Source organism: Leucopleurus acutus (genome assembly GCF_964270905.1).
Source record: "Leucopleurus acutus genome assembly, chromosome: 7".
In the NCBI taxonomy this organism is placed as follows: Eukaryota; Metazoa; Chordata; class Mammalia; order Artiodactyla; family Delphinidae; genus Leucopleurus; species Leucopleurus acutus.
Genome location: NC_139150.1, coordinates 35,202,790 through 35,227,200, shown reverse-complemented (window position 1 = coordinate 35,227,200; position 24,411 = coordinate 35,202,790). Strand labels below are relative to the sequence as shown.

The 24,411-nt window shown below is 42.7% G+C and overlaps 1 protein-coding gene across 1 annotated transcript in view; it reads right to left on the bottom strand.

Annotated features, from left to right (window-relative positions):
* FBXO10 (F-box protein 10) overlaps positions 1–13,091 on the bottom strand; it is a 67,512-nt gene extending 54,421 nt beyond the window's left edge. The window contains exons 1-2 of the mRNA XM_082843089.1: positions 12,982–13,091; positions 9,828–9,920 (exon numbers count right to left, since the gene is read on the bottom strand). The gene's annotated coding sequence lies outside the window, so the exon portion shown is untranslated. The remainder of the gene's footprint in view (positions 1–9,827; positions 9,921–12,981) is intronic.
* Between the last annotated feature and the right edge of the window lie 11,320 nt (positions 13,092–24,411).

Below are 24,411 nucleotides of genomic sequence, written 5' to 3'. Positions count from 1 at the left end.
TTTGCCACTGGGGCCTCTGAGCTATGGAATTAGAAGTAACAAATATCCCCTACGGCCTGTGCCTGTAAAGAAACAACAGTGGGAACTTGTTTGGATGGGAGGCAGCAGGTCCTGAGGTAGACCTCAAGCTGTTCCTTTTTTTTTTTTTAATATTTATTTATTTATGGCTGTGTTGGGTCTTCGTTTCTGTGCGAGGGCTTTCTCTAGTTGTGGCAAGTGGGGGCCACTCCTCATCGCGGTGCGCGGGCCTCTCACTATTGCAGCCTCTCTTGCTGCAGAGCACAGGCTCCAGACGCCGCGCAGGCTCAGTAATTGTGGCTCACGGGGCTAGTTGCTGCGCGGCATGTGGGATCTTCCCATGTCCCCTGCATTGGCAGGCAGATTCTCAACCACTGCGCCACCAGGGAAGCCCAAGCTGTTCCTTTTTTAATGTGTTCCCAAGAGTGTGAGAACGCAGGGCTTCTGTGTGGCCTCTACCTAACCGCACAGTGGAGGGATCCGCATGCCTCTGGGCCACTTGGTGTCCCCAGCCTCAGTGGGGAAGGCAGAGGCCACTCTCTTGGGAGGTGAGTCCCATGAAACTTGGCTCTCGACAAGCAGGCTCTACTGTTTCCCAGCCCCGTGACTTGAGGTAAATCCTTTAACCTCAAGTGAGGTTAAAGTTAGCCTATTTCCTCATCTGTAAAGAGGCTAATGATGGCTATCTTGCTACCCCTCATGAGAATTTTGAGAATTTCCAAAGGAAAAAAATCATTTATTCAACAAATATTCGTCGATTGTCTACTACTGTGCTAGGCACTGTTCCAAGTTCTGACAAGCAGTAAATAAGACAAGACCCTCAGGGACAGGCAATACATTTAAAAAATAATAACATAAGTGCTAAGAAGAGAAATAAAGCAGGCTAAGGCGTGTATGTGGGCATGCACACATATGCTATTTTATGTTTTTAATATTTATTTTATTTATTTATTTTGGCTGCACCGAGTCTTAGTTGCAGCACATAGGATCTTCCTTGTGGCATCTGGACTCTTAGTTGCAGCATGCAGACTTCTTAGTTATGGCATGCATATGGGATCTAGCAACCCGACCAGGGATGGAACCCAGGCCCCCTGCATTGGGAGCACGGAGTCTTAGCCACTGGACCACCAGGGAAGCCCCCCACATGTGCTATTTTAGATAGGGTTGTCAAGGAAGGTCTTTGAGGAAGTGACATTTGAACAGAGACCTGAATGACATTTAAAGCCATGGCGTAAGATCACTAGAGAGAGTGAAGATGGCCAAGGCCTTGCCGCCCTAACATCTAAAGGGCATGAAATAGAAAAGGACTTGATAAAGGAGAGATTGGGATTGAACCCTGAGAAAACTGTACAGAACTCTGGTCAACGTGAGGCACCAGAACCAAAGCATTGCTGTGCTTTGTCCTGCTGTCTAGGCTGCCACTGCTTCTGAGAGGGTGGCTGCTGTGCCCATTTAGGTCACTAAGCATTATGATGGGTCAGCAAGTTAGGGTCAGGAATAAAACCTCTAGTGACATCTCTGCAGCTCACTAACGCTTTTGTGTGAGTGGTTGTGTGGCGTGGATGAAGGGGACGTGAGGAAGGACCGAGTTTACAGCACAGGGACCACCCCTGTAAGAAGTGAGACAGCACATGCAGACGTAGGGCGGCCAGGTGAACACCTGCTGTGAAGAAATTCACCGTGACAAACTAGACATTCTCTGCCCTCAAGGAGCTTACATTTTATATAATACTTTTATTTATTGTCTGTCTCCCCTGAGTAAAATATAAGCTCCTTGAGGGCAGAAACTCTGTATCACTGCTTTGTATTATGCCTAGAACTATGCCTGACCCACAGTAGGTGCTCAATAAACAATGAATGAATGATCACCATCATCATTATCTGGTATATTAGAACAGCTGAGACTATTGAATAGCCTCAGCTATAGAATCCATACTGCGAGATAGATCCTTGTGGAATTAAAAAAAAGTAAATAAAACCCAAGTATGTAGTCAACACTTGCTATGTATAGGACTGCGTGGTAGGCACTGCGAGGAGTCAGGAATCAGATAAAGACCCCACCGTCAAGTCTGGTAGGAGACAAAGATATCACTCCCAACGTGCCACCCCCACCCCCGCAGAAAACCCCACAATACAGGGGAAAAGTGCTCAGTGCCATAAAAGAGGGAAAGCCCGTTTGTAAATAAAAATGTGTGTGAATAAAAATGTGACCCTTAGCTAGTGGAATCAGCCAGTTATAATAGAAGGCAACAAAAACATCAGGAGCTACTGTTTACTTAGCACGACTGTCTGAAGGGAACAGCATTAAGCACTTTTCATGCGTTATTTCCTTTTATTCTCTCAACATCTCTTCAAAGCCTTACAACTCAGAATGTTGTTTCCAGGACCTAAGAACTGGTTAGAAATGCCAACTCCTGGGCATCATTCCATACCTACTGGATCAGAATTGACACTTTAACAATTTCACCAGAGAATCCATATGTACAATATGTTTAAGAAGCACTAATTTAAAGTATGTATCTTCATTTTACAGATAAAAAAACTAAGTGAGAGAACTTAGGTGACAAACGGCTTACCCCAAATCACTCTGTTAGACTGTAGCAGAGCCCCCTTTTGAAGCCAGACCTGACCCCAAAGTCTGGGTTTTTAACCATTAAGCCCAGCTTCATGGGAGAGGTGGCATCTGAGCTGGACTCTGAGATATGGGTAAAATTGGTGCATCCAGAGAATGCAGGAAGGGGGACTGTGGGCAGAGGAAACAGTGTCAGCCAAGCCTCCAAGCAGGAAACTTCCAGCTGGGCTGAGGACACAGTAAGGAGAAGCTCCGTCTGGCCGAAGCTCTGAGAGCCTGAAGGGGTCAGGGAGAGAGATCAGCTGGATCAGTTCACGCAGTTTTTGTTAACCTGGGGGGCAGTGAGGAGCTGCCTCGAGACCCAGCGCAGATGGCCCTACCCCATACTGAGATGAGTCAGACAAAAGGGACACAAACGGCTTCTAGTTGGGGCTCTTGCCTCTCTCTCACTGGGTAATCTTGAAGGCAGGGACTTAACTCTGCATTCATGTCCCATCTTTGTATAATAAAAAAGAATGCACTTACTTCCTACCTAGGGGAGGCCACATCAGTATCAAAGTGGTGGGAATTTTGCTTTTAATAAAAAAGGGGCGGGGGGAAAAGCCAGGACAGTTCAGAACTCTATTTAATATTTTCAAGGGAAAAAAAATATATTTTCCTCCCACATTATGAGACATACTAAACACCAGTGTAAATAACTATTATACAAACTGCATTCATTGAGGAACTGTAATGGGTTAAGGATTTTAGATTTTTCTTCAAATCAAAGTACATTTCCTAAAGGTTTGTGGATTTTAGTTTGAAAGTACAGAGATTAAAATACGGTGAACCATGAAAGAGCCCCATACATACACCTACACCTACACACACTATTGGAAAATGAAAAAAAACTTAAAACTTTGAAGATGACAAAAATCTCATCCGGGCTTTTTATCATTTCTTCAAATCTCAGTTCTCTTCAGCCTGAGAGATAAACACTTTCTTATTTTCCGCTCTGAAATTTGATGACACAGACCAGAATGCTGTGTTCTGATGCACGTATAGTGCTTTCTGATTGTGGCTGGGAGCTGTAAGGACCCTTTCTCCCTCCTTCAATGCACTGCCCATTCATTCTCACCTAGGAGAGTGCCCTGGGTCAGGAAACCCAAAACCTGGGTTTTAGTCCTGATTCTGATTCACTGGGTGACCTTGAGGGGGCAGGGAAAGATGTGTTGAGAGCTTATTAAATACCAGGTGTTTTTTGTATGTCATCTCAATAAGCACTTCTAACAACCAGAGAGGTGGTAGTCTTCTTATGCCCAATTCCAGGAATAAATGGATAAACCGTTTTTTATTTAGTTAGTAAGCAGCACAGCTTCTGTTCCCAGCCTGGACTGAGTCCAAAGCCCCTGCTCTTTCCACTACAACAGCCTGCCTCCTAGTTTCCTGCTTCCTAGTTTCCTTTCTGAGAGGTTCTGGGGTTCCTAACTTGTGACATGATAGTCAAGGACCTTCTATCCTCACCATTACACATAAACTCACAGATCATGAAATAAGGATGAGTTTACTCCTGCAATTGTTACGCAGTAGAGTATCACACAGTGTCTGAGTTGGATGTGACACAGCAGTACTCTGTTAGGAAGCCTGGCCCAAAGATTTAGGATCTCAAGCCAGATTCTGGGAAAATCAAGGCACCTGTGCCCAGCAGCAGACCTGCGCCCAGCAGGGAGCTGTGCAGCAGCAATGAGGAACGAATACAGACCTTAAGCCGGCCCCAACCAACCCGAACCAACTACCCCAGATAGTCCCACCAGGCCAAGCGCTGGGTGTACAGGATTCTTTATTGTAACTGAGCTAACAACGTTTGTAGCTGCCGACCATCTGATGGCAAAGAGCATGAGTTTTCTTTTCAGAACTGTAGTACTGGAAGAGCACAGGCAGCAATAGCAATCCACCCATGTAGGCACTGCCCCTAAGTTCTGAATGTCTGTTCTACTGAGTCTTCTGACTACAAGTACAAATAAGGGAGAGCTTATCATAAGAGTATATGTGGTATTAAGGGTACAGGATTTTATGGAAATACAAGAATAGGGCTTCCCTGGTGGCGCAGTGGTTGGAAGTCCGCCTGCCGATGCGGGGGACAGGGGTTCGGGCCCGGGTCCGGGAGGATCCCACATGCCGCGGAGCAGCTGGGCCCATGTGCCACAGCTTCTAGGCCTGCACTCTGGAGCCCACAGGCCACAACTGCTGGGGCCCGTGTGCCTGGAGCCTGTGCTCCGCAACGGGGGAGGCCACCGCAGTGAGAAGCCTGTGCACCGCCATGAAGGGTAGCCCCCGCTCGACGCAACTGGAGAGAGCCCAAGCGCAGCATCGAAGACCCAACGTAGCCAAAAATAAATAAATTAATTAAATAAATTAAAAAAAAAAAGAATAGAACCATAGTAGGTCTGGGCTTCCCAGAGTCTAGAAAGGTCTGGATCAATGGCAGCCCCAAGGCCCTCAGCAGCTGGAGTCTGGGTCTTCACTCATCGCATGATTCAGTCACTCTCCAAGGGTCTGCTCCATTCTCTTTTTGCCTGGAGGCTACACAAAATTTTCTCTACCTCATTGCTTCTGCTTCCTCCTAAGATCACTAGCCAAGGCTCCTCAAAGGCTTGACTATACCTCATGGCTTCTTTCTATACACCATTTCAGCTTCGATTTCTATAGCTATGTCCAACTGTAGTCCCCAGTTCAAATTTCTAAGAGAACATGCATCTTTCTTTCCACTAGGTCACATCAGAGGTCCCTGGTGAGACTATGAATTGGCTGTTCTTGGGTCTGACGTCCATCTCTGGTTCCGTAAGTTCTGACCGGGGGCAGGGATAGAGCAAGATTTTATGGTAGAAACATGGATGTCTCGGGCTGCCCCTCCATGAACAGGAGTTGTGGATGTAGAAATTTCTCTTAGAAAAGGCTGGGGGAATAGCAAGCACCACGGCTGACATGTTGAAAACATCTCCACATACTAGAGAGCCCCACACCTCTGCTGCTGTGGACCACCAAGATGTCTTCAGCCAACAATGCTGAAGTGCCCAGTGGCTGGTGGGTGAAGGAGGTGGTTGTTTGACCGGCCTCCTCCTTCCCTGTCAGTGGGCTCATGAACAGGTAATGTCCTCCCCTTTTTTTTCTTGTACAGATTAACTGAGTTAATTCCAACTGCAACCTCTCTAAACCTCTTCTTTCTTTGTATCTCTCCTTCAGCCATTACTCAGTGTAGGGATGGTTGGTAGCTGTAACTTTTGTCTGCCTGGCACACCTTCCCTCTTTTGGTTTCTTAGAAGAACCCCACTCCCACTTCATTTAGTCCTGGTGGGGCTGTCATTCAGAGTGCCTCAGTCCTCCATCCACCAAGGATGGATACTTGACCCAAAGTAGGTGATCAGAATATCCCCTCCCCCTTGCCAGAGATAGGGACAACTCAGAAGAGTCCATCTGAGGAACAAAGCCAAATTAAGACAAGCAAGGTTGAGTGACTGAGACAGAGAGAGAACCCTAAAAATATTTTTTGAGCCCCTATTTCCAGCTATGCAGTTTTATAAGCCAATAGATTTTCTTTTTTAAGTTAAGAGTGCCTAAGCTGGTCACTTGCAACCAAGAGTCCTGACAAATATACACATAGTTTTCTCAAGGAAATTCTCTGCTCTCTCACTTTTTTCCTCCCTCATCTCATTTGTTCCATTTGTGGGTGCTTAAATGACTCTAATCAAAGCTGACACATTGTATTACAACAAGTCTACCACTAAGCATCAAGGGGAAAAGACAGTTCAGATGGTCTAATGTCCTGGTACTGTCCAAAAGAAGAGTAGTGCTATTTATCACTTCCATAATTTATCAGCTTTGGTTAAGTTAAAATTTCAAGGGTAACCTTTAAAGAAGAGCTAGTGTATAATGTCCAAACTAGAAGGAAAAAAGCAAATGATTAAAAATAGTGCCCCACCCACCTCAAAAAAAAGGGAAAAAAGAGCTAAAATGAAATGGAGTTCTAGCAGGACAAACACACTGAAAGCATAAAATATGAAGACAAACTTAAACCTAAATACATCTGTGGTTATATTAAATGAATATGGACTAAATGTTCCAGTTAAGAGACAAAGGCTATAAAAAACCAAAACCCAATTATATGCTATTTATAAGAGACATATCCAAAACACATATATACAGAAAGGATGAAACTAAAAGGATGGAAAAAGATATACCCTGCATAGACTAACCAAAAAAGATGGCGTAGCTATACTGATATCGGATAAAATAGAGTTTAAGGCTAAAAAAATTCTTTTATTAGAAATAAAAAGGGCAACTTCATAATGATAAAGGGTTAGCACACTAGGAAGTACAACAACTTTGTACTTGTATGCACTTGATAATTGGGCTCAAAGATATAAAGCAAAAAATTAAAAAGGGGAAATAGACAAATTCATAATCACAGTTGTGTACTTTAACACATTTCTCTCTATAATAGCTAGAAGAGGCAAAAAATCAGTAAGGATGAAGATTTGAATGTAATTAATAAACCTGATCTACTGGCATTACATAGAACCATTACATAAAATCCAATAATTTTAGAATTCATATTATTTTCAAGCACACATGTAACACTTATAAAAACTCACCATAAACAGAACCCTAACAGAAATATCAACAAATTTAAAAGATTAAGATTATACAGAACAAGCTCACTGACTACAATCAATTAATAAAAGATAACTAGAAAATACTCATGTTTGGAAATTAAGAAACATATTTCTAAGATACCTATGAGTCAAAGGGGAAATCACAATGGGAACTAGAAAATATTTAGAAATAAATGATTAAAATACTACATATCAAAACGTGTGAGCTCTTGCTAAATGGTATTTGGAGAAAAATGTTTAACCTTAAATGGAAAGAATAAAAATAAAAAGTATAAAAATTAATGAACTAAGCATCCATTTCAAAAAGAAGAAAAACCAAAATATATACAAGGAGAGTGAATTTTTTTTTAAAAGAGCAGAACTTAAAGAAATAGAAAACAAACTTACTACAGAAAAAAACCTATGAAGACAGAAGTTGGTTCTTTGAAAGGAACCTCTACTGAAGCTCAAGAAGAAAAAAGAGAGAAAGCATAAAAATGAAATCAGAATGAAAAGGGGATATTGCTACAGATGTTGCAGACATTAAAAGAATAATAAGGAAATATTATAAACTTTATATAAATTTTAAACCTTAAAAGAGACAAATTCCTAGAAAAATATTACTTACTAAACTAACTTAAGAAGAAATTGAAAAAATTGCCCTAGAACCATTAAAAAGGTTGAATCTACGGTTAAAAATAACATAAGAAAATAAACTTCCAGACCCAGGTGGCTTCATCACTGAGTTCTCTCCAACATTCAAGGGACAAAGGAGGGGAAACTAATATGGATGGTGGAGGTGGAAGAAGATGGGCATTAGTTTGATCTCTGGACTAACCGCAGCAGCAGAGACTGTAGTTTGTCCCACTAACCTTCCTCTTGTAAGTTTCCCCAGAAATTGTGACCAACCAGAATCCTGGAGAAGTTGTATCTGGATGGAGTGAATTTAACATAGAAGGGAATGTATCAGATGGACTATAGAGAAAACCATTGGTGTCCCACCCAGATCCTCTTTACTGGCTAGCACATCCATTCCCCAGATAGAAGTGTCAGCTGATAACAACACACAGAGGTCCCTTCTCCAGAAAACTGCCACCTCAACTAGTTCTCTTCCTCTCCTCTTCCCATCCTGCTTCCCTTATTCTCTTCCTGAGCACTTCTCTCAGTATACCATTTGAGCATGAATCCCCACTTCAGGTCCTGCTTCTACAGAATAGGGTCTAAGATATCAACATTTAAGAGGATGAAAAGAGACGCACGGCGGGCTTCCCTGGTGGCACAGTGGTTCAGAGTCCGCCTGACAATGCAGGGGACATGGGTTCGTGCCCCAGTCTGGGAAGATCTCACATGCCGCAGAGCGGCTGGGCCCATGAGCCATGGCCGCTGAGCCTGCGCGTCCGGAGCCTGTGCTCCACAACGGGAGAGGCCGCAACAGTGAGAGGCCCGCATACCGGAAAAAAAAAAAAAAGTCACAGAGTAACAGATACTTTTAAAACATATAACTGACAAGGAACCACTAACCAAAATTTATAAAGAACTCCGATAAATCAATAAGAAAACTGAAAAACAGGGAAAAGACTTAATAGGCAGTTTACAAAACAGGCCATCTGATTAACCAACAAAAAAGTGCTCATCAGTAGTAACCAAGGAAAGAAAATTAAAACCACAGAGATATCATTATACACCCATGAGAATAGTTTAAAAAATTTAAACCAACAATACCGAGTCATTTGCAAGGATAAGAAACAACTAGAACTCTCATATATTGCTGGTAGGAAAGTAAATTGGTACAATCACTTAGAAAACTATTTGGCATTATCTAGCAAAGCAATTCCACTTCAACATATATAAACTCATTCACATACACAATAGAAAATGTCTAAGGATGTTGTTCTTGGCTGCACTGTTCTTGTGTTGCTTATAGTTTCTGAATACCAAGTATCTGTCACCTATAGGATGAATAACTACATTGTGACATTCATAACATAAAACACTTAGCGATAAAAATAAGTGTGGTCAACACATGGATTCAGCTCACAAATAAGTTGAGCAAAAGAAGCAAACACAAAACGCACACAGTATGATTCTATATGTATGAAGTTAAAAAACTAGTAAAAATGAACTGTATTGTTTGGGAAGGCAAACATAGGTGACAAAACTACAAAGAAAAGCAAAGAAATGATTATCATAAAAGTCAAAATAGTGGTTTCTTCTGGGGAGGCGCTTATGATTTAGAAAGGGTACTGAGTACTGGCAATGTTCTATTTCTTGACATAGGTGGTAGTTACATGTGTATTTTCCTTAGAATTGTTAAACTATACATTTATGGGCTTTACTCACTTGCATTCTTGTTGTACCTCATATTTTTAAAAGTTTAAAACAAAGACAATGAAATAGACATACTGATTATTTTCTGGTTCTTAGGCAAGTTGAGGGAACTGAAAATCCTTCATTTTTAAATTAAAACCTGGCACCCCCAAATCCCTAACAGGATACATGTCAAGTAAATTTTCAATAATGCCTACTTCTCTTAGGACTATAGGTGGACAGAGTCTCTCAGGAACAGATATACGCTTTCCCAAGAGTCACCAGAGGATTCCTCTTACCTACGAAAAGTGAGATGAGTAGGCATCCAAAGTCCTGGAGTAGATATCTTGGTTAAAGGTTAGCATTCCTGAGTATCCTCAGTAGGCAGAATCCTGGAGAGGAGTAGAAGCAATGTGCCAAAAAGCTTTGGGTTAGGGTTAGGCAGAGAAGGGATTCAGCCTCCAAACCCTGATAAAAGGTTTGAAAATAGGGAAATCTATTGGGTGATCTGGAGTGACCCTGACCAAGGCTGCTAGTAAGAAAGGGCCCTATGGGCCGCCCAAACAGGGGAGACTGGAGGAACCCAGCCTGGTGACAAGCTCCACACATGGCCCAGAGTGCGGTGCTTTGGGAGAATGGCTAATCACGTCAGCACAAACTGAAAAAGCTCTAAACTTGGAAGCCAAGCATGGTATCAAGCTGGCAGGAACGTGGTCCAATAAAGGCACTGAGCAGCAGTGACCACACATCCTTAGACCGTGCAGGGCAGCTCTTCAACTGTGATATGATACAGCTGTGTCAGAAATAACAATGTGGGTGGATGGCTCAGACTCTGCAGTTCTCTCCCCTCTGGAGAGTGAAAGACTGACTTCTTTGGAGTGTTTGAGCCCCCGTGGGGCTTGGAAGTGGAAGACATCAGAATTCTCACTAAAAAGGGTATTAAGGGGACTTGGGAGGTTATTTGGAAAAATAAAAAAACATGTGACTGCTTAGAACCCAACTGGTGAAATGAGACACACAGGTTAAACATCCAAAATGAAACAGACAAAATCTTAACCAAATGTCTCTGCTTATCTACCTTCATGCACACAATATCATGTGTATGAGTAGGAAACTAATACATCACTAAGCTAAAAGAAAGAGTAAAGAGAGAAATAAGGAAACATCTCAGACAAAGCCCATGATAGGTGACTTAAGAGAAGGTTCACTCATTAAGGCAAACTGAAAGAACAAAATGCTTCTTGTACTGTCTATTTATTACTATGTGACTGACATACATAAAAGGAACTTGTTTCTTTTAAATCTTCCCTGAAAAGCTTCTCAATATGTGATGTCTTCTTGGCTGCCCAAGACAGGATCCTTCCCACCTCTGAAAGCTCTCGCTGGCTTGCAATCTACATCTTTACCAGAGCCCCACTGATTTGCGGTAATGCCTTTGGATTATTCCTCCAAAGGTTCTGAGATACCTAAACCAGGGTCTATACGTGTTTTTATCTCTGTTTCTACTTATTCCCACTCCTCTTGGCCCTGCCACTGATGCACTATTGTTAAAGGAAACAGGTGGGGAGGGAGGAAAGAATAGTATGACTGCACTGTAACTGAAAAAAAAAAAAAGAGAACCACCACCAGAAAACAAACCCATAGGGAACGGGGACTTCTTGACCATGTATTACTTAACAGCTACTTGTGCTATCATAAAAATACAATTCATCTGATAACCATGGAAACCAAAATGAAGGCACTGTGGTGAGGGTGGCTCTTTTCAGGAATCTAAAAACAGTAAGAGGCCTGAAATCAGAAAAAGAAATCCAAGCGCTGCAGGCCAGAGGAAATCCTTTACTAAAAGCCCTGACAAAGCAGCATTTTCTCCAGTCTCTAAAATCTCACCAGGCTTCAACAAGGGCTCTGGGACTGCTGTGACTGATCATGAAACAATTCAGGCCTCTCTGTGTGCTTCTCTGTCCCTTGGGACCAGCTGCTATGAAGAAGGCTCACTGGGAGCTGGAACTTATTATTTTAAATTGTACCAAAAACCAGCAGAGGAACGTGTGTGCGTATTTCCTCTCCAGCTCCTAGCAGGTATACAAGCACGAAGTGCTCCATAAATACCTGTTGAATAAATGAAGAAACAGGCTAGAACTCACGGAAAGCAAAGCGTCTGGTAAACAGTGTGTGTTCTTTCCACCACCCAGTGCCAACATTCTGTTGGGTCCTGAGAAAATCAAAGTCCTGTCCTCAATTCTGGGTCCAGTTTCTCCATTTGCCTAAGGAGACAGCTGGATTAGATGGTTTCTCAGGCATCTTCCAGCTCTGACAGTCAATCACTGTATTGTGCTTTTTTTGGTGGCAGCACATGCCTGGCACTTTTCTTTCCCCTCAGTGGGAATCTGATACCCGTCTGCTCCAGTAATGTTCCCATCCTGCCTGACTCATTTGGTAGAAACAACGGGTTCACATGCCAATTGTAAATGAGAAGGCAAAGGGGACCCAGACAGAAAAAAGGGGAAAGGGTTCCACTTGGTCCCTTTCTTAGGAAATCAAAACAGCACTCTTTTTAGGACTAAATACACAGAAACGGATGTGTGATTATTCTAAACATCCCTCACGTGAATGTCTCTCTAGCTTATTAATACTTGTACTAACAGCACTAATTACTGAGCATTTCTCTGCCGGACACTGTGCTAAGTCCTATTACACTCAATCCTCACAACAATCTCATGAGCTGTTAAGGTTATTATTTTCTTTTTAACAGATGAGGGTTCTATCTGGCTCGAGAACGCACAGTAAGTGGCAAAACTAGCATCTGAACCCAGGTGTAACTGACTCCTGAGTTCTGGCTCTTCAAATGGCTTTTCCATCTGTTCTTCACTGTAGTCCTGTGAGCAAGGGAGGTCAGGGGTTATCACCTTTACTTTAAAAATGGAGAAACCGAGTCTCGGGAGAGGTCTGCGACTTGCACAAAATACAGAAGACACTTAAAAGGTGCCCGGCCTCAGACACTCGCTCCTGCGTTCCTAGGTGAGGGTTCTTCCCATCTCGAGTCTGCTTCTTCCTCTTCCACTTTCACTAACACACTCGCGAAACCTCAAGGCTGAAGGCAACCGCAGAGACCCACCTTCCCGGCCCGGTCGTTTCACAGGAGGAGAAACCAAGGCACAGCTATTCTCCGGCGCAGCTGAGCCTCCAGGTGCCAGCAGAGAGCGGGAGCGCGGGGGCCCAGGGCGGCCTGAGAGCACCATTCCTGGTCCCGCCAGGGCCAGGTGCTCAGCCTCCGGCAGGACCGAACCGGACCTCCTCGGCTGGGCGCCTCGCAAAGCGCCCTAGGTCCCCGGGAGGCAGCCCCCGGCCGCCCGCGCCCCCTCCCCCGGGCCGCTCCCCGCTCCGGGGCCGGGCATCCCGGGGACGCGGGCAGAACCACTTTGCCCGCAGCCTCCGCGCGCTGTCCCCCCTTACCTTGCCGGGAGCTCTCCGGGACACTCGCCCACAGAAGTGCCAGCCGCGGGCGTCGGGACCGCAGCGAAGACGGCGGCGCGCGGCCACGGACTGCCGGTCACGGGCTGCCGGTCACGCCTTGAGCCCCGCCCGGGGGCGGTATTTGCTGGGCAGGTATTTGCTGGGCCGTTGAGAGGCGGGCTGTCACGTGACGCGCAGGGCGGGGGATGACGGGAGCGGCGGTCGCGCGGCAGGGCTCGGCTTCCGGACCACCGCCGCGGAAACGAACTCTGCGGAGTCTGCGCAGCGGCGGCGGATGAGTTTTCAGATGCTGCGAAGTCGAGTTTGTGAAGGGGCAATTAAGGCTTGTACTGCGTGGCCCCACAGGGGCAGAAATAGAATCACTGGGTGGAAATTGCAGGGAGGCAGCTGGGGTCGATATAAAGAAGATTCTTCCAATCACCAGTTATCTATCAGTGTAATGGGATGTTCCAGTAGGTAGTGAGCAGCTTTGTAGGTGTGCACATAGGGGCTGGGTTCACACATTCAACAAACTGACCGCTGGCTATGGTCCAAACAATATTCTGGGAGTATATATTAAATAATTTTATGTATAGCACAATACCTGCCACATAGTAAATGTTATCTAAGTGTTGTTGCTGCTGTTATTATTATGGGCACAGAGGTGAACAAAGATGATATGGTTTCTGTCCTCAATTTTTGATTGGAGAAGGTAGACATTAATCAGATAGCACTTAAATAAATATGTATTTTAATTTGTGGTAAGTGCATTGAAGGAACCCAGATTTAAAACTAGGGGGCAAGGGAGGGTGGTCAGGGAAGACTTCAGAGAAAGGTAAGGAGTTAGCCAGCTGGAAGAGAGGCAGGGAAAGCCTGTGTGAAAGCTCTTGGGTGGGGTGGGGCAGAGGAGAGAAGATTGCTATTTGGGTAAATGGAAGATGTCCAGTTTGTCTGAAGCTTATTGTGTTGACAGAGAACAGTGTAAGTGAAATTAAAGGCAGGTAGGGACCAGATCATGCAACATTTAGGTCACAATAAGGATTTTAAAATTTTATATAAAAGGAAGCCATTGAAAGGATGGAGGGTGTAAGTGATTTGACACCTTTTTTTTTCTTTTTAAAGTATGATATTTTGAAAATAAAAATTGGAAAAAAATAGTATGCCAGCTACTATGTGGAGAATAGACAGAAGAAAGAGTGGAAGCAAGTAGATTGGTTAAGACTTGGACTGGAGTAATGGTAGTGATGGTAGTGAAGATGGAGAAATAGATTTGAGATACTTTTTTGAGGTAGTCAACCTGGCTTGATGTGGGAAATTAGGGGGATTCCCCAGTGTTCTAGCTTAACCTCCTGACTGGGCCCATGAAAGTGCTATATATTGGGGAGGAGGGTGGAAGATCAAGAACTCAGTGTTTGACTTGTTAAATTTTAAATGCCTGTGTGCCATCCAAATGATATCAAAACGCATTTGGATACAGACCTCTGGATTTTAGAAGAGAATGTAAGCCTCAGAAATTTAACTTAAGACTGCTGTGAAAAAGAAATCATTGCACCAGATTGAGGTTTGTAATAGCTGATCTATATGATCCCATTGACCTATCTCAGTCCTTAGTTCTACAGAATGTATTCTATAAAAATATATTACATCTGTTATTACCATATGATGAATATAGTATTATTACTAAACTCAGGTGAGGCCCAAGTTACTATGCAGCTTCTCTTTTATAAATGGAAAAAAACACAAACACACACCCTAAGGCCAACAATTTATTTTAAGCAAAGACAAAGCTGTACACACAGTAGCTAGATACAAATAGTAGACCACTCTGACTTAGGTCAGATCAGATGAGAACAGGGGAGGTTCACGCTACAATGAGCATGATGATTTATCTCATTATGTATGACTGGCAAAGCTATAACATGTTTAATCCTTTGAAGAGTGTCCCATTGTATGAAACTGGTAGTCTAGATGTCTGTCAAAAAGCAATCAAAAGCCCGAGTTTCCGGATTTGTGTCAGCCAACATTATTGTTTTGGCATTTGTATAAAACAGCTAAGCCTTTCAAGGGAGTACAACAGCCGCTTTCTATAAGAGAATGCTGTCTGTCTTTCTCATTAGTGGTGCAAACATCACTTGTCACATAGAAAATTTGTTTTTAAATATAAGTACTTAACTATAAGAACGTCATTTGTAAACCACAGTTGAGTCCCCTCTTCTTTCTGCCCTCACCTCACCTGTGCTTGCCTCTATCCTACCACTTGAGGTCTACTGATTTCTCTCCTCCATTAGACTGGAGAGGACCTGCTCATCTTTTGCATTCTGATACATAGTTGGTATTTATTATAAAGAGACTAAGTACATATACAGCATCTCCTCAGTCATGTGAACTTTACTTACCTTGTTTTATGGAAAAGGGAGGCTCAGAGTGATTTGCCCAGGGTCAACATAGTAGACATCTGTCATTCCTTTTTGGCTGTCCAGTACCTGAACTCCCTTCCTACATTTGGGAATTCCCCATCTTATGAGAGCTTGTTGGGAATCAGAGCATGCCTTTCACTACAGAAGCTGAAATTGATTTTTTTGTCTCTACTTCTCCACGTGACCCTGACACTACAAATTAAATATTCCTCGGACTTTGAATTGGGAGCCAGAGACACAGCAAAGTTGTATCTTGGAGTAATTCTCTTTGGTGACCACGGCAAATGCAGCAAGATGAAGTTCTTTGAGTAATACTGGCTGCTATCATAGTCCAGGGAGCTGTGGCCTTGGTAATAAGCATAATGGCATCTAATCTTCTGCAGAGATGGTGTCCTCACTGCACCAGTTGTATGGAGTGACCAGGTGACAAAGGGTGATATTCCAGTTGCCTAGTCTCCAGGCCTCCTGGTGATGCTAAACTACCTATAATCCTTTTAATGAATTACTTTTCTCCTTAAATCTACTAGAACTGGATTTTGGTGTTTATAAGTTAAAAATCTGACTCATATAGTCACGTAACAGCAGAGCTGAGGACTTTGAACTAATTCTAGTGTTCCTTCCTAACATAAATCTGTATTCTCCAACAACCCACACTTTCTACATTACATATCGATGTCTCTAAATCACCCTTTGTTCACCAAATTTATCTTTTAATGTCAGCTGATTAATGAATATTTTAAGCAATTGTATGGTGAGGCAGCTGCCAGTGGAACATTCAGTTTCAGATGTAGCAGTATCACTGTACAGTTTATGTAATATTGAAATTGTTTTTGTATTTTTGTCCGTTATAGGCATAAAATGGAAAATGAAAATACTACTACTAATGTGACTGAGAAAAAGCTGAAAATAATCAGACATGCTTAAAGCAGATCTTTAGCCTTAGCAGAATGCTTATTGGACTAAAGCCAGCTGTGTGTTTCTGAAGAAAACAATTTACGAATCTTTTATAACTCTGAAAATATTTTATAAGATACCGTGTTTAAAAGACAAAGTGTGTAAGTGGTTGTGTAATGTTTTTACCTCTCAGTAACAAGTCTGTTCAGCTTTTATACATGTGATTTCTGTGTTTTCGTGAACTTGCACAAAAGCAGGCAAATGACACCACATAAGCATAGCTGTAAAACTGAGCGCACAGAAGTAGCAACTGTTCATGGTCTCCTGGGTGACATCTATAATAGAGTAGGGAAAAGACCTGGTACTTTATTTCTAATTTATTATTGTAGCCTTTAAAAAATAAGGTTACTAAGCCTTTGTTGTGTAGTATATTTTGGAGTTTTAGTATATATACTAGCCAGCAGATGTCAGCATAGGATCTCTTTCTTAAGACTGAAGTATGAAAACACAATAAATAACAGGAGTTCCTGAAAGAATGGAAGTTCTTCTTGTTCTTCTGTGTACAACACACTTAAGTCACACTTGCCTTCTTCTTCCTTAAACATATATGCTTTAACACTTTTTCAAAGCCCACTCCCCCCGCTTTCATGTGGACAGTTCCTATTCATCCAAATCTTACTTCGTCACTTCCTCAGGGAGCCCTCCCTGCTTCTTCCCCAACCCAACAGGCCAGGCTCCTTTATTCCATGTTCTCACAGCTACCTTTACTTCACTCTCCTAGCAGTTTATATAATGACATAATTATTGATGAACTTAGGTAATGTGCAACTCCCCTGCTATTTTGTAAGCCTCTTAAGGATTGGTACAATGACCGCATTCTTCTCTTCTGTATCCCTCACGTACCACAGTGCCTGGTCCTCTGTAGTCACTAAATAAATAAATATCTGTGATTGTGAACACCTCCACCAGGTAGACTGGGAATATTTTTTCGGAGGCCTGGACAACAGGTAGTATCCGAAAGCCAATCTTTCCGCCTTCAATTCAGCCCCTTCTTTGTAAAGATATTATGTGGGGCAGAAGAATGTGGGATAATACTTGTATTCAAGAGGAAAAGACAATGACAAAAACTTTTCCCTCACAGTGGCAATCCCTTCCCTGCTGTAGGGTATCCATGTTCAGCTTCTTACACATTTCCAGTGAAGAAGTGCCCCTTCTGTGACCCAGCTCATCTTGGTCACAGTAGTTGTTAGTGAGTTCAAGAAGGAATCTTCCCTCTTGGCTTCCAAACCTTTATCCTATTGTGCCTTCTGGGACCATTACTTTCTTTGACATAACAACCCTTTTAGTTTTTAAAAAACAGCTCTCAAACTCCTACTATAGGTCTTTTCAAGGCTAACCACCTCTAATTCTTTCAATCATCTCTCTAGCAGCATGGTTTCCAGACACCTTCAGTACTCTGCCAAACTCTACTCTGCCAAGGGGGGCTACTCCTGAGGAGTCTGTTAGACCTGGAGACCTTAGTGTTGTAATTTTACTGATGCAAGCTAAAAAATTCCTTTCATCTTTAATTTTGCTTGATCTTATTCCTAAACCAGTCCAGAATTTCAGATTTGAAAAGACCTTAATTTAAGGTCTGGTTACCCAAAGCAGAGCCTGGGCCAATTAAGTCACCTGGATGCTTTACAAAATAGAGTCCTGTGCTCCATCCATAGCAATTCTGATTCAGTAGGTCTTTGTTTAAAAGTTTCTTGTGTGGTTTGCAGCTTGTTTTCGAAAAGCCCTCTGCACATGATGCCTGACACTGCCAGTGTTCTTTTCCCTATTATACTTGAACTTCTCCTTTGGCAGGTATCTGTGCATGAAAATGCTCCCAAAGGCCCCTAGTATGCATTCTTTAATTCCCAAGTACATGACACCTAGCACCCATTTACTCTTAAAATTTTGTGTGAAAAGAACATCAGTTACCCATAAACATGGAGACATATTTATCATAAGCCCCTTTCCTACCAAGAAACAAGTATTAAAAATATGCTATTTTACCATCTTATTTACACATGGAATTGGGAAGAAGGAAATAAGTGATAGTCTGAGTCTATAGTATCTAGCAGTTTCTAGGCTCCCCCCAGTTCTTCCTCTGCTATTCTGTGTAAACTCAAGGAAGGTGAGATAATTAAGAGTGATCTAAGTTCAATACACTTAACAGGCTGAAAAAAATTAAGTCCTTTCTGTCAGATCAGGAATAAATAAGCACCTTGCAACTTAGGGAACAACAATGTAAAAAATACAAATTCTTTTTATGGTGATGAACTTTTTAAAAAATTAATTAATTATATTATATTTTATTTATTTTTGGCTGCATTGGGTCTTGTTGCTGCAGGCAGGCTTTTCTCTAGTTGCGGTGAGTGGGGGCTACTCTTCATTACTGTGCACAGGCTTCTCATTGCAGCGGCTTCTCTTGTTGGGAGCATGGGCTCTAGGCACGCGGGCTTCAGTAATTGCGGCACACGGGCTCAGTAGTTGTGGCTCGCGGGCTCTAGAGCGCAGGCTCAGTAGTTGTGGCGCACCGGCTTAGTTGCTCCACAGCATGTGGGATCTTCCCGGACCAGGGCTCAAACCTGTAATCCCTGCGCTGGCAGGCAGATTCTTAACCACTGTGCCACCAGGGAAGCCTTATGGTGATGAATTTCTAAACAGTAGTAGAAAGCTTGCTAACAGGGTTAGGTTAAAGAGGGAAAAGTAGGTGTTAAACTAAGTGCCTTTCTCTTCAACTTCTTTAACAGCATCATTGTTTCACTAAGCTAACAACAGTATTTTACTAAGAATGATTTTTTTTTTGATTTAATAGGTTTGAGATTTTACTTACACTTTTATGTTCAGTAAAGAATCCTTGTCATTTGTTTCATATGCTTGTGACCAGTGAAAACAATGGATATTACAAAAATTAAGTATGAAATTCTACAATTGATGTAAAGATTCAATAGTAAGCTTATTAAATTTTAGTCAAAAGTACACTGAAAACATATAAATGCTGAATTTTACTAATGATGTTAAGATGAGCAATTTATTTGATCATCTCCTGGCTTTAATTCTTATCTACCACATTTCTAAAACCTTTTTTTGCAATATCTTTATTATTTTAAGTAATCTCTATATTGCTTCCCTTCTATCAGCTCAAATAATCAGAGACAATGCAATTTGAATTTGGGGAAGAAAAGCATCATATAACCTCCCATTGCCGTACGTATCACACCCAGCAGTAGTCTTCATTATGTTTCGCATTGTCCCATATAAATTAGTCTTCAGTCTCTTGGTATCATGAACATATCTGCACTTAGCTACTTTCTTTCCTCTTAAATAAACATATAACTTGGGGGAGGGTAAATTGTGGTAGTAGGTTAGATGTGGTCCTTGTCAGATTACTCCATATATGCTTAGCTGTGAAACAGACAAATTCTGATCTTGTACTAACAGCCTGAAAGGCCACAAGTTGGAGATTACGTCTCGCTTCGGAAAACAAAATGGATTCTGTTTTTTAGGATAGGAACTTTTCTCTCCAATGAAAGTGAAGGAAAGGTATTTTGGGCATAACAGGTCTTCAGGGCTACTTCCCACTCCTACAGCTGCCCTCAGCAGGAACTGACCCTTCTGTTTTCTTCCTGGCCATCAGCTCCCTCCTGCTTTTTCCTCCTTATCCAAGCTTAGATGCCTTGTGCATTATTTCAGTCACTCCCTGACCCTGTCAGATCACCTTATCCACGTGGCAAGCCCCACCCCCGGAAGAATCCAACCCTCCACCTTCTCTGAGCTTAGGCAGCAGAGCAGTGCTAGAGAAAAAGCACACATCCAAGCACTGCAAATTCATGATCACCTATCTTAACTGGGGTTCTAATACCATCTGACATTTTTCTAGTTAGCTCACTCTCACACTTCCCACAACTAGTTAAAAAAACCAACTCCACTCTACTTCCATTCTATTATTCAATGAATACTGAGTGCCTACTAGGTGCCAGGCACTCTTCTAGGTACTGGGATACTACAGTGAAACATAGTAAGACAAAACCCCTGTCCTCATCAAGCATATATTTAGCGAAAGGAGACAATTAACAAAATAAATTAGGAAAAAATATATTAAGTAAGTGCCAGGAAGAAAAATAAAGAAGGGGGGTATAGAGTGCCGAAGAGCTTGTAATAAAAAAAAAATATGTTGAAATATAATGTAACTACAGAAAAATGCAAATATCCTAAGTCTACAACTTGCTGGGTTTTCACAAATTGAAATATCTTATAACCTTTAAAGGAGTTGGTAAAGGCCTCAATGGGAAAATGCCATTTAAGCGGAGACCCAAGGAGAGGGACTGAGGCACTTGGAAATCTAAAGGAACAGAGCATCCTAGGCAAAGGAAACAGCCAGTGCAAAGACCCTGAGGCAGTAACATGTCTGTTTGTTTGAGGAAGCAAGAAGGCCAGTATGGCCAGAGTGCAGTGAGGGAGAGGAGAATCATAAAAGATAAGATCAGAGAAGTAATGAGGACCAGACTGTACAGAACTTAGGGCAACCAGAAGCACTTTGGCTTTTATTCTGAAAAAGACAGGAAGCCACTGAAGATTTTTCAGCTGTAGTGACATTTTCTGGTTTAAATTTTCAGAGAACCATTGATTGCTGTGTTGAGGACAGACTGCAGAGGGGCAAGGGTGGAAGCAGGGAGTCTAGTTAGGAGGCTGTTGCAATAATTCAGAAAGTGATGATGGTGGATTGGACCAGGGTGGTGGCAATGAAGTTAGTGAGAAGAGGTCAGATTCTGATTCTGACTCAGGGGCCAGCAGGGTTTTCTGAAGGATTGGTGTGGGACGTGAAAGAGAGGAGTCAAGGCTGACACTTGGGGTTTTAGTTTAAGCAACTGGAAAGACAGAATTATCATCTCCTGTGACTGAGAGGAGTGGGTTTCATGAAAGGGGACGACTGGGAGTTTGTTATTGGACAAGTTTGGAATTAAGGGGAGACGTGTAGGCTGGAGATATAAATTTGAGAGTTCTCAGCCCATAAATGGCATTTAAAGCCAAGAGATCAGGTGAGATCACCAAGAGTCAGTGCAGAATCTATACTGTAAATAAAGAGGTCTGAGGAGTAAAGCCTGGGGCACTGCAAGTTTCAGAGGTTAGAGATGAAGAACCAGCAGAAGAATCTGAGGAAGGGTGGATAAGTGGAAAAAAAGGGTGGATAAGAGGAAAATTAAGAAGGCCCACAAGGTGGTTAAAATAGTAAGAGGTAGTGTGTTAAATGCTGCTGACAGGGTAAGACAGGTCAGTGTTAACCTTGACAAGAGCAGTTTCAGAAGATTCGTGGGGATGCAAACCTAACTGGAGTGGGTTCAGGAGACCATGAGAGGAAGGAATGAAAATAAAAGCCACCTTATTGAGGCATTTAACTGAGAGCACAGAAATGGGATGGCAGATGGAGAGGGCTGAGGATTCAAGAGGACTATGGTAGATGCTGTGCTGACCACCCAGATCTCAACTTTGGGACGAAGAAACTCATTCCCCCAGCGGCTAGGAGTGTTACTGCTGACACCTCACAGCTGCGTCCCCCTCAGGTCAGCTGAAGGAAGCTGCCTCCACTGAAATACACCTGCCCACCAGCCCCTACGCAACGGCTAGTTGATGCAAGGGTCCAAAGGCCCTGCCCTCCTGCCTTGTTCAGGACCTCTCTGAAGGGCCATCCCAGCATCAGTTACCTGTGGGACTGACTAAAGGTGCTTTTGCAACTAGGGCGACCAAACATTCTGGCTTGCCCAGGACTGAGAGGTTTCAGTGCTAAAACTGGGACAGTCCTAGGTGTCTGTATTTGCAGCTGCACCACAGTTCAACTTCTCCTGCCCAAACTTGTTTCACATGCACTCTAAAGTGTTTTTCCCAAAAATATTCCCCCCAAAACCTCCTGCACAAAATCTCAGCATCTGCTCCAGGGAACAGACTGGCAACAGGGCTTTTAAAAAAAAATTCTTTTTAAAATAGAAGAAATCACAGCCCTTTTGAATACTATTGGGAATGATCCAATAAAGAAAGAAAAGTAAGGGAGAACTGCTGGATCATGATCCTTGGGTAGTTGATGCGGGTGGGACTGATTGTGTGCATGTGGGATGGGTCTGGCCTTAAATAGGAGCAGACTTTCCTAACAGGAGGGAGGGAACAAATGCTGGTGGGTGGGTTATCAAGGGGTAAGTTTATGGAAGCTTTCCTCTGGATGCCTCTATTTTCTCAGGTAAAGAAGAAGCAACATCATCAGCTGAGCTTGAAGATGAGGGGAGATCCTGGAGGTTTGAGAAGGTATTAAATGTTTATCTACTGGAGAAGAATGAACTAAGGAAACATAGTGGCCCTGCAGGACCCAACTGAGGTTCAGCAGTCATTATTTTCCAGGTAGAACCTGTCAGGATGTTTCTTTCCAAACACTTTCCACTGCACAGAGTAGGCAAAGAGCTGGATTTAACCAAGGTGGGGTTTTGCCAGAAAAGTACAATGAAGCTAGAGGGAGGGAAGAGAGTTGAAGGCGTATGCAAGAATGATTACAATGATGGCTAATGGGGTATAAGTTGAGGCATGAGGGCAATGAAGCACAGAAACTAGGTGGTAGGGTGAATAGATCCATGATAGAGCCTGGTGGGGCTAAGTTATTTGTATTGGAGGAAGGAAATTAAATCTAGGCTATGGCTGTGGGATTGAGTGACTAAGACTAAGGAGGACTGAGGTCAGCAAATGTCTTTCCAGAGAAAGCAGATCTGGGCAGAAGGAAACTCTTTCAACTTTTCCCCACCACATCTAACGCTTTATTACACGTGGTAGGCAGAATGCCCCCACCCAAAATGTCTGTGTCCTAATCTCCAAACCTCTTAATATGTAGCTTAGATGGCAAGAGGAACTTTGGAGATGTAATTAAGGATTCAAGGAAAACTCCCTGATTTCTGGTTTAAGCAGCTGTGTTGATGGTACCATTTACTGAATTAGGCAACAAGTTTCAAGTGAAAAATAATGGGTTCAGTTTTGGATCTGCTAAGCTGAAAATATTGGTGAGATGGAGATGCTGAGTGAGCATATGGATATCCAAACATGGCCAACATTTCAACTGGAAATAAACATTGGGAGTTTCTTCTAAATAGATGGTAATTAAAGCCATGGTCTTTAATGGGCTGGAAGTTTATAAAGAGAAGATAATCCAGGACCAGAAAGTATTTCAAGAATGATCACATAGTCAGTGAATAATAAAGTTTGCAAAAGATGGTAGAACAGGTAAGGGATTTACCCTAGATATGAAGAGGATGAGGCCATGATAACAGGAGATGGAGGAAGAAGTGCTATAAATGTACTAGTTTGCTATTGCTGCTCTAATAAACTATTCAAACTTAGTGGCTTAAAACAACACAAATTATCTTACAGTTGTGGTGGTCAGAAGTTTGAAACAGGTCTTAAGGGGTTAAAGTTAAGGTGTCAGCAGACCTGTGGTCCTTCCAGAGGCTCTAGGGGAGAATCTGTGCCTCACCCTTCCCAGCTTCTGGAACACAGAGGCTGCCCACATTCCTTGGCTTGTGGCCACATCATTCCCACCTCTGCTTCTGTTGTAATATCTTCTCTGACTCTGCACCTTCTTTCTCCCTCTCATAAGACCCTTGTGATTACACTGGGTCCATCCAGAAATAATCTCTACACCTCCAGAGCCTTCCCTGAATTCCTTCTTTCCCCTACACTACATTTATCTGAATCAATACTGGTCTGCTCATTCATCCTCCTTGATCTCCCCTTCAAACCTAGTCCCTACATTGCATCTAGGTTTAAGTAAGCAATTTTGAACTCCCCTTGATCAATATGATTTGAACACCTTAATCAATATGATTCCTGCCTGGCGCTCCCTTCTCTAACCTTTTCCCATAGACAACCACAGTTAATCCTTCAAGTCTAAACCTCCAGCAAGGTGAGGTCCTCCAGACGTCCACTTGTATGGAATCCTACGATGAATTATAGACCAAAACGGCTGTCCAATGACTGTCCATTCCCAGCTTCTGGCACAAGAGCATGGCATATAACAGAAACTCAGTAACCGATCAACGAATTATTAATCTCTGGGACT